The 17,391-nt window shown below is 35.4% G+C and overlaps 1 long non-coding RNA gene across 1 annotated transcript; it reads left to right on the top strand.

The window, feature by feature from the left end:
• The first annotated feature begins 14,609 nt into the window (after window positions 1-14,609).
• Window positions 14,610-16,594, top strand: LOC132171983 (uncharacterized). Its single transcript, XR_015912961.1, has 4 exons — window positions 14,610-14,726; window positions 14,862-14,930; window positions 15,460-15,537; window positions 16,290-16,594. It is a non-coding gene; the product is annotated as an uncharacterized LOC132171983 (long non-coding RNA).
• The last annotated feature ends 797 nt before the right edge of the window (window positions 16,595-17,391 follow it).

Here is a 17,391-nt window from a genome sequence, read left to right on the forward strand (position 1 = left end):
ACAGCAATTGCAATGGGGAACATATCGTCGTTGCCATCCTTGCCTATGGCACACAACAATTGCCCCCCATATTCCCCCTTCAGATGACAAGCATTTAAACAAATTATGGGCCGACAACCATGTCTGAACCCTTTCTTGCATGCATCAAGACAAATATACATCCTCTGAAAGAATGCTCAATCTCTGTGTACAAAAGCACTACTACCAGGGTTGGTGCTGAGTATTGCCATAGCGTATCTCCGTGTGAGGCGATATTGCTTAAAGTGCCTACCAAAAAGTTGATGCAATGCCTCCCTCTTCGCTTTATAGCAACGATCAATAGGAACATCGACGTTAAGGTTTCTCTTCACCCTCTGTTTCAATGCATATGGTGTCCACGTGGGGTCATCCTTGAAGTCCCTCTTATAAGTACGAACAAGATACTCAACATCGCATCTGGAGTTTTCGTACTGATTACCACAAATATGAACCGGGTAGTACGTCTTAATTTGAAAACAAGTCCTGATAGCATCAGTAGAGGCATGAATCCTCCATAAGCAATGCTCTAATTTACAGACTGCACTCACCCTACGCGTGTCATTGTGCTTGTAGTTGTAATCAAACCTTTTTGCACAGTATGCGTCTTCAGTGCCATCTTGAAGGAACGTGAATCTGCAAATTAATCCCCAAGCTCAAACGTCATTGGAATCTTCAAGTCATGTCTCAGATTGAACTGTCTATACCACTTCCTTTTTTTTCCAACCTTGCCAGCATCACTTTCTTGCAAACTTGCAAGACCATCACTTTCATCATCAGATTCCTCATCCCAAAAATCGGCTCCTTTATCACCTATGTTAATGTCAACTTTTTCCCACCATTTGGACGTCCCATCCTTCTCTTTATTGACCTCAGCAGCATCATAGAAAAGGTCCTCATCCTTGCCATCAGTTGCTTCAAAGTCAGTCAACAACTCCTTGATAACTTCATCAATATCCTCTTCCACTTTCTTCTTCCGTGGCCTACCACCACGTCCATTTTTTTTTGTACCAGTTTTGGGTACGGTGTCTGCACCAACATTCTAATTGTCTTCCTCGTCCTGCAAGACCTGTTGAGCAACCCGTCTTCTTCTTCTTCTTCTGCGTACTGAAAAAAATATATACAAAAATTAAAATAAAAAACCAAAAACAAAAGGATCAACTAATAAAAAACCATAAGTAATTGTGACAACATAAAGTTAGTTGCTGGTGAATATTATTTCTAAAAAATAATAATAATAATAATAATAAAAAAAAACTAAAAAGAGTCCAACTCAATTTCAATTTGTATGTACCTCCTTGGCTGGTGGTCGGTTGCCCGCTTGATTTCTTGGATGGCGTAACAGAACTGGCAGCCTTAGTTTTAACTCGTGGGCTTTTGAAATGTCTTGATTGAGAATTTCCACCTTCTCCACCTTGTCCTTGTACATCTCCATCTTCACGTGCAGCATTAGGTATGTCCTCCATCCCTAAAAGAAACAATCAAATTTGTTGTTAGTCATTTGGGGAGGGAAGGCTAAGTGCTCTCATGGTATATTATTTGAAAAAAAAATTAAGTTAACAAATAAGAAATAAGTATACTACCTTCAGCCCTAGGTATTTCATCCACCCTGTCACCTTCTCCATCTCCATCATGAAGGGAAGGCCTAGGTATCTCACCCACCCCGCCACCACCTTCTGCATCTCCATCATGACGGGGAGCCCTAAGTATCTCACCCACCCCGCCACCACCTTCTCCATCTCCATCATGCCGGGCAGTACTAGGTATATCACCCACCCCGCCACCACCGTCTCCATCTTGTTCTTTAACAGCTTCAAGAAATAAATGCTCCTCTACCATTATAACATTGTCCATCATATGTTCAACATATAAATGAACATCTTGTGATCTGTACTCAGCCATAATATTTACAAAATCTACAACGTCCGCATCACTATTTAAAGATATCACTTGATTATGTGGACTATCACCGACATTATACCAATATCTAACGTCGCTCATGTATCCTAAGTCACAAACCAACTCTTTGACTTCCCACATACTAAAATAGTCAACATCATAGGCTTTCACTTCATGGACGTCGCCACCAACGAATTTAAATGGGGTATGGGTCATTGTCCCACCGTGGTGCATGATTATATTGACAGCCATATCTATAAACATATAAAAGAGTGTAAGAAAAAATATTTGTTCATACAAGAAAACACAAAAAACAATAATATCTATCTATTGCATGAAATGAAATGATTTAATATATATATATATAGACTAAGAATTATACGTGCATGTTTTGGACTCAAGATGCCCAACTTAAGCTGATTTTGGATGTTACGTTGACATAGTTGACAACCATTCCTTTGGGAAAAAAGGACAAAACATAATAGTAATAATAAACATATACTTTTGCACATGCATGTTATAGGTGCAAAGTGCACTTTTCGCCCATTGTTATATGTGGAAAGATCAACAAATGCATACAATACACTCATAAATATGTCCAATGGAACTATTAAACAAAAATTACATTTCCAAAAGAGAGTATGTTTATAGTCAAAACATTCTATGGATCTTCATATAGACATTACACAAGCATCAACCCAAGTCGTTCATTTGGGATAGATTTATTATTTTGGATTATGGGATAATGGCAACTTCTTTCTTCTTTCTTTCTTTCTTTATTTTTTTATTTTATTTATTGCGATCCCAATGGGGGCCACCCATACCTTTCACGGCCCCATTGGGATCGCAATAAAGGTAGTGGGATTGCCCCCATTGCTTCATCCTCCCATTGGTAGACGACACGTGACCCACTCACACTCAATTGAAGGTGAGCTGTGCTCTTCAATTTTAAATACCAAAAATACTTGTAGGTTGAAATAAAAGAAAAAAAAATGAAAAAAATATTGACGTGAATCATTACTCTTAATCTACTCAATGTAATTGAATTATGCAAAAATACATCAATACATGTAAAAAATTTCTCTTTCTATAAGAACCATTAACCTATTCAATGTATTAAATTATGCAAAAATTCATCAATATAGGTAAAAAAGGCAGGTTTAAGTTACATTTGCTACTTAATAACTTTCCATAGGATCAATATTTTGCCAAAGTCACCATTACATTATATTAATATACATGTCCATCATGCTTGCTAAATATTAAGAGAATGGGAGATTACAAACTGTCTAATCTGAAAATGTTAAAGATAAAGTTTTTTTAAAAAGAATTTTAAACAATCTTATAAATAAATAAGGTTTAGATTATAGTCAATCCCACCAGATTGACATGAAATTTAGCATGCACAATAGCATGGAGGGCATGTAATCCAACAAAGTAGTTGAATATAGGTACAATTATATACACTTGTGAGTGTGAGAGATTAAATCCCATATTGGAAAGTGATGTGGTATTTTTGTGACCAAAAATATCAATTATAAAAATAACCACTCGCAATAGGACGAATCTTTGTAGGATACGGCTATAGAGAGGGTGTCGAACCTCAAGGACTGCAGGGGTTTTATTATCAAAATTCAAAAGATCAAAATTAACTTAATTAAAAAGGAGAATTGATTTGATTTTCTTTAAAAACTAAAGTGCATGAAAATAAAAGAGATTAAAAAATAAGAGAGAGAGTGTAGGGTATTGACTTCACCTCTATCCGCACAACAATGGCTAATCATAATTAATCCCAGAAATTCATTTTATGCATGTTATAAATAAACAAGAAACTACCTTATTAAAGAATAAGCATAATCTATCTTCGGTTGGCACGGATCGTCCACCTAACCACTAAGATGCGGTACGACCCGTCTTTCCTAGGTATAAATTATCAAATTCTTTAATAGGATACATACAATCAATGAATAAGTGTAACCCATCTTCGGTTGGCACAGACTGTCTACCTAAATTACACTAAACTAGGGTGTAGTACAATCCGTCTTCCCTAGGCATGGCCTATCAAATCCTATTGATCATATGTCAATTAAACCCATTGTATAACCATCATCCTCATAATCACAGAAAACAAGAATGATTTGATTTCAATAAAAGTAAAATACTTTCTAAGACAAGAGAAGAATTTCACAAATATTGATATTGGAATTTAATAACAATTGCATTTAATAATTAAGAACATAAATCAATTGTAGCAATCCTCATAGTTATACAATCAACATGCATAAATTGAAAATCTAGAAATTAAATACAATCAAACCATTGTGCTTGGATAGGGCTACATCAACACCCCACGAAGGGGTTTAGCCGCTCATGATCTCCTAAGGTCCAAAGACAATTTACTGAATTTTGCTCTAAGAGGCGGTGTCTTTTTTCTCAATGCTTAGAGGCCTATTTAAGGGCTTAGGAGAGTCCTAGAAGCCCTAGGAATCCTATAAATTTTGGAGATTTAAGTCCAAGTCCAATTATGATAAAGAAAACTTAAGTCCAAATCGGAATAGGATTCGCCCAGAATTGCGTTCCTATCTTGCGGAGAAATTTTGGCAATGCGGCGCTCTGAATTAGGAAAATGCTATTTCACAATGATTTGTAGAAATTTGAGTTAGATTTCCAATGCCGCTTGAATCACCTCAATCGGATATTTGAGCTGAAAGTTATGGCCAAAATACCGAGACATATGCAGAATCCAAAATTGAATCCAATCCGATTTTGACTCCAATTTGAGAAATTCCGAATTGATCATTTTCTTTATTTGATTTAAACTTAACCATGATTGGTTAAGTTTAACCATATCTTCTAGGTCTTCTCAAAGTGTGCTTTTAAGCCCAAAATGAATGGAATTAATTGCATCTTTATTTATAACCTGAAAGCATAAAAACAAAACAAAATCAAACAAATAACAACGCTAAGGAATTAACATATGCAAATTAAAGGGCTTGAATGTACAACATTCGGTGCTTATCAGAAAGCTATCACAAGAGAATATAGACAATTCATCCTAGAAGACAGCTCATGAGATAATAAAAGCTTCTGTTTAATGCAAAATGTGGTTGAGGTAACGACGAAAGGAAAAAAATTTTAAATATAAAGAACAGTATATATATACCATCTTCAAATTACTATTTCATTGTCAATGTCTCATCCAAATTAAATCCCATATTAAAATAACAGATAAATTAAACACTAAATTTGACTTCTCCAAATTCAGAACATCCATACCCTTCTAGAATGAGCACGGTGAGTTGTATATTGAGCAAGTTTTTCTTCTTTTTTTAACAGTATATTGAGCAAGTTGAGTTGTACATTAAATGGAAGGAAATTAAGCCCCACAAAAAAAATTGATAGAATCCCTTCTGCCTAACACGACAAAACAATAATAGACCAACTTGCCAGTGCACACGAAAAACAACTGTCTCATTCCAAGACCACAACTAAGGTGGATCACACCCACTGCCAATCAACAATAATATTGGCTCAAAAGTGCAATATTCGACAGATGTTGGACAAAAAAAAAGGTTGGGGATGGGGTTTTGACCAAAAGCTTCCAACACAACAAAAAAATTCAAAAAACAACTATTAAAGGCTTCCATTTCAGTCAATCAACAAAACTCACAAAGAAATTTCGGAAAATACCTTCATCGAAACCAGATTTTTCCGATTCAAAATATTGTGATTTGACGGAAACCTAGCCGGAAAAGTGACGCCAGAATGAGTGATTTAACCGGTGGGTACTGTCGCCGGTGGGTTCTGTCTCCGGTGATTCTGTCGCCAGCGGGGTCTGCGTCGGTGGGTTGCCCCTTGAGGTGTATTGGGTGGTTTGTATTTTGACCGTATGAAACTTGAGGGTTTCAAAAAAGAAGCCCTCAAGTTTAAGCCAAACTCACCGTTTTGGATGGTCCAAAACGGTGAGTTTTATATCCTACGTGTCCAATGTGAACACGTAGGATACAAAATTCCACTGAGGTGGACTTAAGTAAAACAGTACGTTTAACTCAAATAACGGAAGTTAACAAAAATTAACGGTAGGGAGTTTTTTAGTACTTTCGAGTGATCCAGGGACTAAATTTCCGAAAAAAAAATACCCAGGGAGTTTTTAATAAAAGCGCGTTTACCTAAGGATTTTATATATGATTTCCCTTTTTTTATTTTAGGGAAAATTACAGTTTACCCCCTCAAAATTGACAGCGTTTTTCAATTCGAACATCAAAGTTTCAATTTTTGCAATCCACCCCCACAAAGTTCCAATTTTTTTCAATTCGACCAACATTATCTCAAAATTCCCATACTGCCCCTGATTTTTATTTTTTTTTATTTTTTATGAAAAAAAAAAACAATTTGGGGGTGCAAAAATGACCAGATGGGCAAAGGGTGGCTACGGCCACCCCGGATTTTTTAAAAAAAATAAAAATTAGAGGCAATATGGGAAGTTTTGGATACAATTGGTCAAATTGCAAAAATTTGGAACTTTGGGGGGGTGGATTGCAAAAATTAAAACTTTGGTATTCGAATTAAAAAACGCTGTCAACTTTAGGGGGGTAAACTGTAATTTTTCCTTTATTTTATCTACCCAATTTTGTAAAGCACGCCAAGTATTTTAGTTATTAATTTTCACTTTTTTATTTAAAATATATATTTTTTATCTGCTTTCTTATTTCCAAGGAAGAAATAGAACAAGATTATTTTTTTGAAGGAAAATTATATCTAAACACGCCAAAATTTTTTTGTCCTTAAGTATTTTTTTTCAACAATTTACTCATTGGGTCAATCGAAATGCCAAGAAAATTTCTACCGTCAAATTTTTTTAACTGCCGTTAAATTGGTTGAAACACACCGTTTTCCCACGTCAGCATAATAATTTTTTATTTAATTTTTAAATAAAAATCAAATAAAAAATAGAAGGGGTGGCCGGAAGCCACCCCTGGCCACCCCAAACCACCCCTGGGGTGGCCTGCGGGCAACCTGTAACAGCCCTTTGGGTGGCTTCCGGCCACCCCTTCTATATATTTTTTTTAAAAAAAATTTATTAATTTTTATTTAAAAAGTAAATAAAAAACTAATAAAAAACTATTATGCTGACGTGGCAAAACGATGCCTTTCAACCAATCTAATGGCAGTTAAAAAAAATTGACAGCATGGATTTTATTGTAATTTCGATTGGCCCAGGGAGTAAATTGTCGAGAAAAAAAACTTAGGGACAAAAAAGTTTTGGCATGTTTACCTAGGGTGTTTAGATATAATTTCCCTTTTTTTTAATTAATATAGCTAAAGGATTTGTTGAGCTACAATGCTCAGCAAATTTGTTGAGCACTGTAGTAGCTTAAAACAAATCTTTAATAATTTTGTTGAGCAGATGTGGAGCATTTTTTGCTATTAGGCTAGCTAAAACATTATTTTGTTGAGCCCAATATGAATGTTCTAAGAGTTTATTTTAACTTAGAGCATTTCTAGTAGACTTACCATATTTTATTAGCCAAAAACTAGTTTTCTCTATTTTAACTATTTAACCTTTTTAAAGCATTCTCAACAACCTTACCATTTTAGTTATCAACTTTTATTATTCCATTTAAATATTATTTTTTAAAGATTTCTTTATTATTTCCTCAACTTATATTTTTGAATGTTTTTATTTTCCTATTGGTCATATTTCTAAATATTTGTTTCATTCTAACACTCATATTTAAAAAAATTGTATTTTCCTACCGATCATATTTTTGGATATTTGTGTTTTTCTAACGATCATATTTTTTAATATATGTCTTATCCTAACGGTCATATTTATGAATATTTGTATTTTCCTAACGGTCATATTATTAAAATTTGTCTTTTCCTAATGGTCATATTTTCAAAAAATGCCATATACTTTCAATATAAATAAGACAATTTCCTCTCTAATTATCATTCATCTCAAGAGAGATGCGAAGTGTGAGTGAAAAAAGGAAATGGAAAAGGGACAAGAGATAAGCATAAAAGTTAATGGTTTTTTTATTCTTTTTATGAGTGACTCACTATTGTTGGTAAGTACTATTCACTTACCAAATATTTTTCACCAAATTGGTGAGGCTGTTATGTCGGGGTGGGCACGGGTCGGATCGGATCAGACTTCGGCCATTTCTCCTACCTAACCCACACCCTACGAGTTTGAAAAATCCTACCCACTGTCTGAACACAATGAACCTATTCACCGGGTTTCGGGTTTTGCGGGGCGGGTACTGCTGGTTGGGCGGGGCGGGGTGGGTGTTGGGGCGGGGTGGGTGTTGAACTGCATTGTCTCTTTCTTTTAGAAAGGCTATAATCTCAAGAGGAAGCAATGCCCTTACAGCTATTGTTGACTTCCCATCTTTAACATCTTCTAAATATTTCTCAAACCGCTCTTCGTCGTGCTTCAAGAACTTTTCCCTGTACAGATTCATGGCTACCGAGGGAATCTTGTTGTACGGAATCTCATTCCACCGATTGGCTGACATGCAGACCTCAGGTAGCTCCAACGACTTCCGAAGCGGCACCAGAACTTCCTTCCTCAACCGATCCTGCATCCTGTACACATAATGCGCCTCTTCGATGCTTCAGTATTCGGGGTGGGAATCAATTGGGAAAATCCTCCTCACAATGCTTTCACAAAGCAAAATCGACTTGTCAAACGAGCAATCGAGCAATGGGCACCACTTGGTCGCCAAACTGATGTCATAAAAGTTGTTGTTGTTCAATAACTCGATGTTTGAGGGAGGACTAGAGGCGCAGCTAGGTTAGAAATTTAGAATGAAGTTAGGAGGATCTAGGGTCTGTTTCCTTTTAAGTGCTTATCAGCGGGGCGGATCGCGTACCCGCTGCCCAAAAAATTATATACCTGAAACCCGCCCCGCACGGGTTGGAAAAAATCCAACCCGTATTCGCAAAAAAAACCCAAATCTGGCGCGGGCTGGGACAGATCAGGATTGGGCGGGCGGGTTTGCAGGTTGGACAAGTTTTTGCCCACCCCTACTATTAAGGACTCATTGAACATTTTCAGCAAATTGGCTCACCAAAAAGCTATTATAGTGGGTTTACTAGGTAGGGGTGTCAAAAATTACCGGAAAACCGGAACCGGAAAACCGAAAAACCGGAAACCGGTTAACCGAGGTCCCGGTTTCTCAAAATCGAGAACCGAGGTACCCCGGTTCCGGTTCCCGGTTTTGGCCAAAAACCGGGAAACCGGACCGGGTTGACACCCCTATTACTAGGGATGCTCTTATCATGTTAAAGCTAAGGTCGCCTGGATGTTGGGAACGAAAGGTTCTTTTGTGATACTGCTTTGACTGACTTTTCAATAGAGATTGTAACTACTTGGCTCTTTAGGGTTAGCTTTGTTAACCAAATGTCTCAAAAGCACAATGGAATTTCAAAAAAAGTCCATAGCAGTTAAAGTAACACTAAATGACTTTTCAAATCATAAATGCAGAAAACATTTGGTCAAACAGGAAACATTAAAGGTTAATATAAAAATAGCATGATGTAATCTTATTCAAAGTCATGTTAGAGTCCAATAAGGAGTAAGATTTCCAAGTCCAAGGTTGATTATGATTCTTCTTAGTATGGTGAAAGTCCTAGTCTAGAGTCAAAGTCAATCATAGTTCTAGTCGATTACTTAGATAATTTAGAGTCCTAGTTGAATTTCTAATTCTTATTATAAGTCTAAAGTTTTTTTTTTCTTTTCTTTTTTAATTTTTATTTATTATTATTATTATTTTTTTAAAGGAGAAACTATCAATGAAGAAGCATGATGATGTTGATTATTGTTTTTAAACTTGGGAAAATTACAGTTTACCCTCCCAAAGTTGACAACGTTTTTCAATTCGAACATCAAAGTTTCAATTTTTGCAATCTACCCCCACAAAGTTTCAAATTTTTTCAATTCGACCAATATTATTCCAAAATTTCCACACTGCCCCTGATTTTTATTTTTTATGAAAAAAAAATAAAAAATTGGGGGGGGGGGGTGCAAAAATGGCCAGATGGCCAAAGGGGTAGCTACGGCCACCTCGAATTTTTTTTAAAAAATTTTATAAATAAATAAAAATTAGGGGCAATATGGGAAGTTTTGGATACAATTGGTCAAATTGCAAAAAATTGAAACTTTATGGGGGTTGCTTGCAAAAATTGAAACTTTGTTGTTCGAATTGAAAAACGATGTCAACTTTGGAGGGGTAAACTGTAATTTTCCCTTTAAACTTTGTATTTATCAAAAGGTCTAGGTGAAAAGTTTTGAGATAACAGAGGAATTCTTATTTCTTGGATACAATGTTTACAATGCTTAGGGCATTATATACAGAATGAGTGTCCAATGAATAAGGAAAATACATTCAGCAACTTACTAAGAATATGAAATTGTCAATTACACAAATTATACATTTCCTTATAAGTCAAAGATATTTATTCTGCCTTGATCACTAAGGCTTGCTACTGGTGTAGTTGTTTTCCTTCTCTGCGTAAGGAGCAACTCTGTGATCTTGATTTTCCTTTTCTGAATGAAGACAACTATGCAATCGTGAAATACAAGCATAATCTACAACCTTTGATATCACATTGTGATCATTCCCTTTCTTCTTTGGTGATGGAGTAGCTGTGCAATCACAGGTTGATATCCCCCAGTTTGTGATTGCGTGATTGTTGGAATCCTACTATGCCAATGTATCATGTGGACTAGTGCCATGCATTACTGCATTGACTTGAGTACATGTGGCAGCACCTCTTGCCTTGGACTCTATCTCTTTAGCATGTTGAGCATATATGGCAGTAGTTGTTACTTTGGGCTCTGTCTCAATAACACTAAGGTGACCAAGGGCAGGGACTTCACTAACATCCCCCCTGCAATCTAATGGGAGGTGGTTCAACCATTAGCTTGGATTTTAGAAAGTTAAAGCGAGTAGTAGATAGACCCTTGGTAAATATGTCTGCTATCAAATCATGGGTGGAAATGAATTTGATCAAAATATCACCATTGATCACTTTTTCCCTCATAAAATGGTAATCTATCTCAATATGCTTAGCGAATGCATGGAACACCGGATTGCAAACAAGTGCTAGGGCGCGCTAACATTGTCACACAAAAGCACAGGGGCATGAGTACGAGCAACCCCCAATTCCTTGAAGAGCATGCACAACTAGAACAACTCGGCTGTAGTGATAAACATAGCCCGATACTCAAATTCAGTTGAAGAGTGAGAGACAACATCTTGCTTTTTGGCACTCCACCAGACTAAACAATTGCCAAGGTAAACACAAAATCCTGTGGTGGAGCGACGATCATCGGGGCTCCCAACCCAATCCAAATCACAAAAAGCTTGAAGACTTAAAGACTCAACATAATTGGCAATGTGGTAGAGTCCATGGTTGAGGGAACCTTTAAGATATCGGAGGACCGGTAGCAATCCAATGACTTGTGGTTGGAGAATGCATGTATTGAAAAAGTTGACTCACTGCAAAAGAAAGCTCAAATCTGGTTAAAGTACAATACAATAGGGCTCTTACTACACTTTTGTATACACCCGGGTCAGGGAGAGGATCTCCATCAAATCTAGATAACTGTGTACAAGAAGGAGATGGAAAAGAAGCTGGTTTGGCTCCTAACATCTTTACTTTGTGAAGAAGATCTATAATGCACTTGGTTTGACTTTTGAGTCGCCGTTATTAGTGGATGCTTAAAACAAAAAAAAAATATTATTTAGCAGCAACAACAATAGCGGCGACCAAAAGTCGCCGCTACTAACCATCATTAGCGGCGACTCCAATGGGTTGCCGCTATTAAGAAACAATAGCGGCGACAGGGGTCGCCGCTAATAATACTCCAAACAGCGGCCACCCAAAAGTCGCCGCTGATGAGTGTCAACAGCGGCGACTCTTGAGAGTCGCCGCTAATGTGTAGTCAACAGCGGCGACTTTACGGTCGCCGCTATTGACATAAGAAAAATTTTAAAAAAATAATTAAAAAATTCAATAGTGGCGACCATGAAGTCGCCGCTGTTAATGGGTCATTAGCGGCGACCTTTTGAGTTGCCGCTAATGACCCCTCAATAGCGGCAACTCCTGGGTCGCCGCTATTGACATGGGAAAAAGTAATTAAAAATTAAGCAGCGGCGACCCTAAAGTTGCCGCTGATGAGTGTCAACAGCGGCCACTCTCAAGAGTCGCCGCTAATGAGTAGTCGATAGCGGCGACTTTGCAGTTGCCGTTATTGACATAACAAAAAATTTTAAAAAATAATTAAAAAACTCAATAGCTTAACATGTGAAAAAATAATTAAAAATTAAGCAGCGGCGACCCTAAAGTCGCTGCTGATGAGTGTCAACAGCGGCGACTCTCAAGAGTCGCCGCTATTGACATAAGAAAAAATTTAAAAAAATAATTAAAAAACTCAATAGCGGCGACTAAAGAAAGTCGCCGCTAATGACCCATTAATAGTGGCGACTTTTTAGTCGCCGCTATTTACCCCTGGAAAATATATATATATATATATATTGGGGCGATGCTATTGACCCTACATATATAATAGAAAAAATTATTTACCAAAAATTCACCTCCGATAATTTGTCATTATTTCTTTTATATTAATTATTGGTGAATTTTTTTCTATTTTCTATTCTTATTTTATATAAAAAAATCAATATTTATTTTTTTCTTTTAAAGAAAACAAATTCTCCTATTAATTATTATTGAAGTTTTCTATTTCTTATTCTTATTTTAACGTTTGATCGAACAATCGACCGATCTTGGTGAATTAATTCGATTGATTGTGATAGGATCAAATGATTGATCAAACATCCGATCGATCCAGGTGAATTAGTTCGATTGATCGTGATATGATCAAATGATCGATCAAACATCGATCCTAATGAATTAGTTCGATTGATAGTGATGGGATCAAATGTTTGATCGAGCATCCAATCGATTTTGGTGAATTAGTTCGATTGATCGTGATAAGAACAAACTATTGATCGAACATCCGATTGATTCTAATGAATTAGTTCGATTGATCGTGATAGGATCAAATGTTCGGTCAAACATCCGATCGATCTAAATGAATTAGTTCGATTGATCGTAATATGTTTAAATGATCGATCAAACATCCGATTGATCCTAATGAATTAGTTCGATTGATCGTGATAGGATCAAATGTTCGATCAAACATCTGATCGATCCTAATGAATTAGTTCGATTGATCTTGATAGAATCAAATGTTCGATCAATCTTACTGAATTAGTTCGATTGATCTTGATAGAATCAAATGTTCGATCAATCTTACTGAATTAATTCGATTGATCTTGATATGATCAAATTATCGATCAAACATCCGATTGATCCTACTGAATTAATTCGATTGATCGTGATAGGATCAAATGATTGATCAAACATCCGATCGCTGCTAATGAATTAGTTAGATTGATCGTGATAGGATCAAATGATTGATCAGACATTCGATCACTCCTAATGAATTAGTTAGATTGATCGTGATAGGATAAAATGATCGCTCAAACATCCGATCGATCTAGGTAAATTAGTTCGATTGATCGTGATAGGATCAAACGATCGATCAAACATCTGATCGATCCTAAGGAATTAGTTCGATTGATCGTGATAGGATCAAATGATTGGTCAAACATCTGATCGATCCTTGTGAATTAGTTCGATTGATTGTGATAAGATCAAATGATCGATTAAACATCTGATCGATCCTTGTGAATTAGTTCGATTAATCGTGATAAGATCAAATGATCGATTAAACATCCGATTGATCATAATGAATTAATTCGATTGATCGTGATAGGATTAAATGTTCGATCAAACATCCGATCGATCCTAGTGAATTAGTTTGATTGATCGTGATATGATCAATTGATAGATCAAACTGGATACAATTGATGGTTCAATCGAATATTCAATTGAACTGTAAGCTTTTTATATTATCTTAGTGCCTTAGTTATATTGATCTTGTATTATCTTTGGATTTTGTATTATTTTATAATTAATTATAAGATAAATATCAACTTAATGATCTTTATCATAAAAAATTATTAAACGGAAATTTTTAGTTAATATTATAATAATAAAAACATATTACAAGAGAAAAATTAAAAAAACAAACATCCGATCGATCCTAGTGAATTAGTTCGATTGATCGTGATATGATCAATTGATAGATCAAACTGGATACAATTGAATGTTCAATGGAACATTCAATTGAACTGTAAGCTTTTTATATTATCTTAGTGCCTTAGTTATATTGATCTTGTATTATCTTGGGATTTTATATTATTTTATAATTAATTATAAGATAAATATCAACTTAATGATCTTTATAATAAAAAATTATTAAACAGAAATTTTTAGTTAATCTTATAATAATAAAAACATATGACAAGAGAAAAATTTTTTAAAAAAAAACAGAAATAAATAAATAAAAATTAAAAAATTGTAAGTATAATTTTTTTTTAAAAAAAAATTCCCCAAATAGTGGCAACATATGGGGTGGCCGCTATTTGAGATCAATAGCGGCGACTTATAGTCGCCGCTATTGATTGGGCAAAATAAAATTAGCGCCATCTCTGAAATTGGCGCTAATTTCTGCAATTTTGAGTCCATTTTTTATGTTTTCTGTAAATTTCAAACCATTTTATTTGACCCAAATCCCTAACCCGTAACCCCAAAGTCCCACCCCCCTCATCACTCTCTCACTCCGACGCCGCGCACGTTTCTCTCTCCGGCAGTATTTCACAAGGTATCTGGTGAGCAACTGCAATTTAAACTGACCGGCAAGATTTTGGCCGACATAAATCAAGCTTCCCTGAATGAGTTTGTCATTGTGTTGGATTATTTTTTTTCCAGAAATTGAAACTTGTTTCTCTGTTGATAATTTGCAGGTTCGACTGTCGTTTTCACAGTGCGGGGCAGCTCTCCACATGCCTCCCCCTTATTCAATTGTTATTCAGGTAAGATGATGAACATTCTGCTTGCTAATAATTTATTTAAACTGATTATTAAGAATAAAGACAAAATTTTGCTTCTTATATGGGGTTTGTTATTGAACTTAATTAATGTTGGTTAATGTAAACACAGGAGTCAGAAAAGGGTTGGGACTTTTTTAAAATTTTCAATAAAAATGGCATAATAGTATTTCCATGTCGTTTTTGCTATTTATTTGAGGAAAAAATTGATAGCAGTCTTAGATTTAAAATGTGCATAAACCCAATTTACAAAATCCAAAAAAGCACAAGAGGGGTTTTGGAATATTTTCCATTAATTTTTATTGATTTATTTTGGTTTATCTTTTATATCTGCTTGAAAGCTTCGCTTCCTCTTAAACTAAACTAAGCTTTGAATTTGTTTTGTTTTAACACTCCCGGAATTGTGTATGCTTCATTAAATCTAAAGCATTTTGCATTGAAGAACTATTTATGAATTTCTGTTTTGCAGCTTATGTATGTCATTTTCTGGTCGCTTGTTTTTCTTATGCTGCAGGTAATATGAGCTTATACATTGGCATAAGAACCCTGAAGATCTAAAGAACAGGCATTTCTAATATCCTTACAAATAGATGTAGGTTATTTCTTTCTAATATCCTTTCTGCTGGGGATCGATCAGAAAGTTAGAAATGTGCCAATTACCACTATAGTACTAGAAGTTCTAATTTAGATGCTCTACTTGTCCAAACAGCCAAATGATACTATACAGGCTATTTTATTGCTAATTTCTACCATTCATTTAAACCATCATACCATATGGCATCTTCAGTTTTCTTCCACCTTCATGGCGGTCACTGTATGCAATTCCATGCTTGTAGCTTTCTGAATGCATGAAGAGAAACTCTATGTTAACTCGATTTGGGGAGTGTTTTTTGTTTGACAAAGTTTTCTAATGTGAAAACTATATTTGTGTTTTGGTTGTTTGTTAATGTTTTTGTTTGGAGAAGGGAAAACAAAAATTTTAACAAATAGAGCCATGATTTTAGAGCACAACAACATAAATCTTTTGTTTGCGTTATTGGGGTGGCCATACTATTTCCGTAGTCGTGAAGGTGGTTCGACTATTCTCAAAATATGAGGGTGGCCGAACCACCTCAAAGGCCGTTTGGTGGTTCGAACACCCATTCTGCATTTTTATACCATGTAGGGCAATGTATAACTCTGCATTTTTAATATGGACAGGATTACCATCTTTTTATTTATTTCTTTATTAGTTTTCCCTAATCTCTGTCTTTCTGTGAATATGTGGTTCTTTATATATCTCTTTCCTTTTCCTTATTATTTTTTTTTTAAAAAAAAAAAAAAATTCTGTGCATATAATTGCAGATACCATCTTTGGATCTCGTGCATCTTTTGGCAGGAACCTTCTTCAAGCTAGAAAAGGTTTGACTTACTATGCATTGCTCTGAGTGTGAGATCTGATAGCTCAAAGTTTCAAACATTGGTTTTATGCCCATTCTTTCAAGTTTTCAATTAGGTCTAGTTGGATGATAAAGATGCATCAAATCTGTTATATTGTGTGGCGTGCTAGCTGATTTATTTCTAGAGGCTTATGGATTTGCATTTTCAGGCATTGCCCTTTGTAACCATTACTACTAATTTTTGCCTTTCAGATTCCCTTCCTATTATTATTACCCTTTTTTTTTTTTTTTTGGTGGGTTTTGAGGATTTTCTTTTCTGTTTTTAGAAAAAAGCATTATGGAAATGGTATTGAGAAATTAATTGAATTAAAGCCTAGCGACTAAGGTTTTGACTTTGTGCATGATTATACTGAGTTTAATTAGTCATATCTCTGATCCATTCAGGCCATATGGCCATGGGTTGTCTATATACCCATATGATGATAGAATAGCCAACTGGTTTCTGATGTGCATATATCTAATTCCTCTATAGCCAACCAAAAATTCTGCAAAGAGCCGTTGCTTTGTTACTTGATGAGAGGTGCCGTATTTGATGGAGAACATTGCTATGGAAGTTCATTTGTTTGCAATCTTTTGAATGTTTTTGTTTTCTCTTCTCAAAAGAATAGTTATTTCAAACCTATTGTCACTCACTTGTTGGTGGAAGTACTGTGAAATGTAGCGAGCGGGAGGCTTGCATGGAGTTATAAGGATGAGTAGAATGTGAATTGGAGTGTTTGGTTTTTGATTATATTTGTTTGTTGGTTTACGTTTGTGACCTCATTAATCATATAAGTTTGTGTTTATGTTTGATTGTGGTAATTAAGGCCGACAATCTTTTTGTTGTCTTAAGTTATTTGTTTCAGGAAAAAAGAATTGCTTTTAGTCTTAGTTAATTCTTTTTTTTTATTATTTTATTTTTATTTTTGTTTTAGTTTGTTCATGTGATTGTTTGTTTCAGATCAGTGAGCTAGACCCAACTTATAGTTAGATCTAACAACTAGTTTGACACCCCAAGAAGCGATTGT

This window comes from Corylus avellana, chromosome 8 (assembly GCF_965113065.1).
Source record: "Corylus avellana chromosome 8, dhCorAvel1.hap1.2, whole genome shotgun sequence".
In the NCBI taxonomy this organism is placed as follows: domain Eukaryota; kingdom Viridiplantae; phylum Streptophyta; class Magnoliopsida; order Fagales; family Betulaceae; genus Corylus; species Corylus avellana.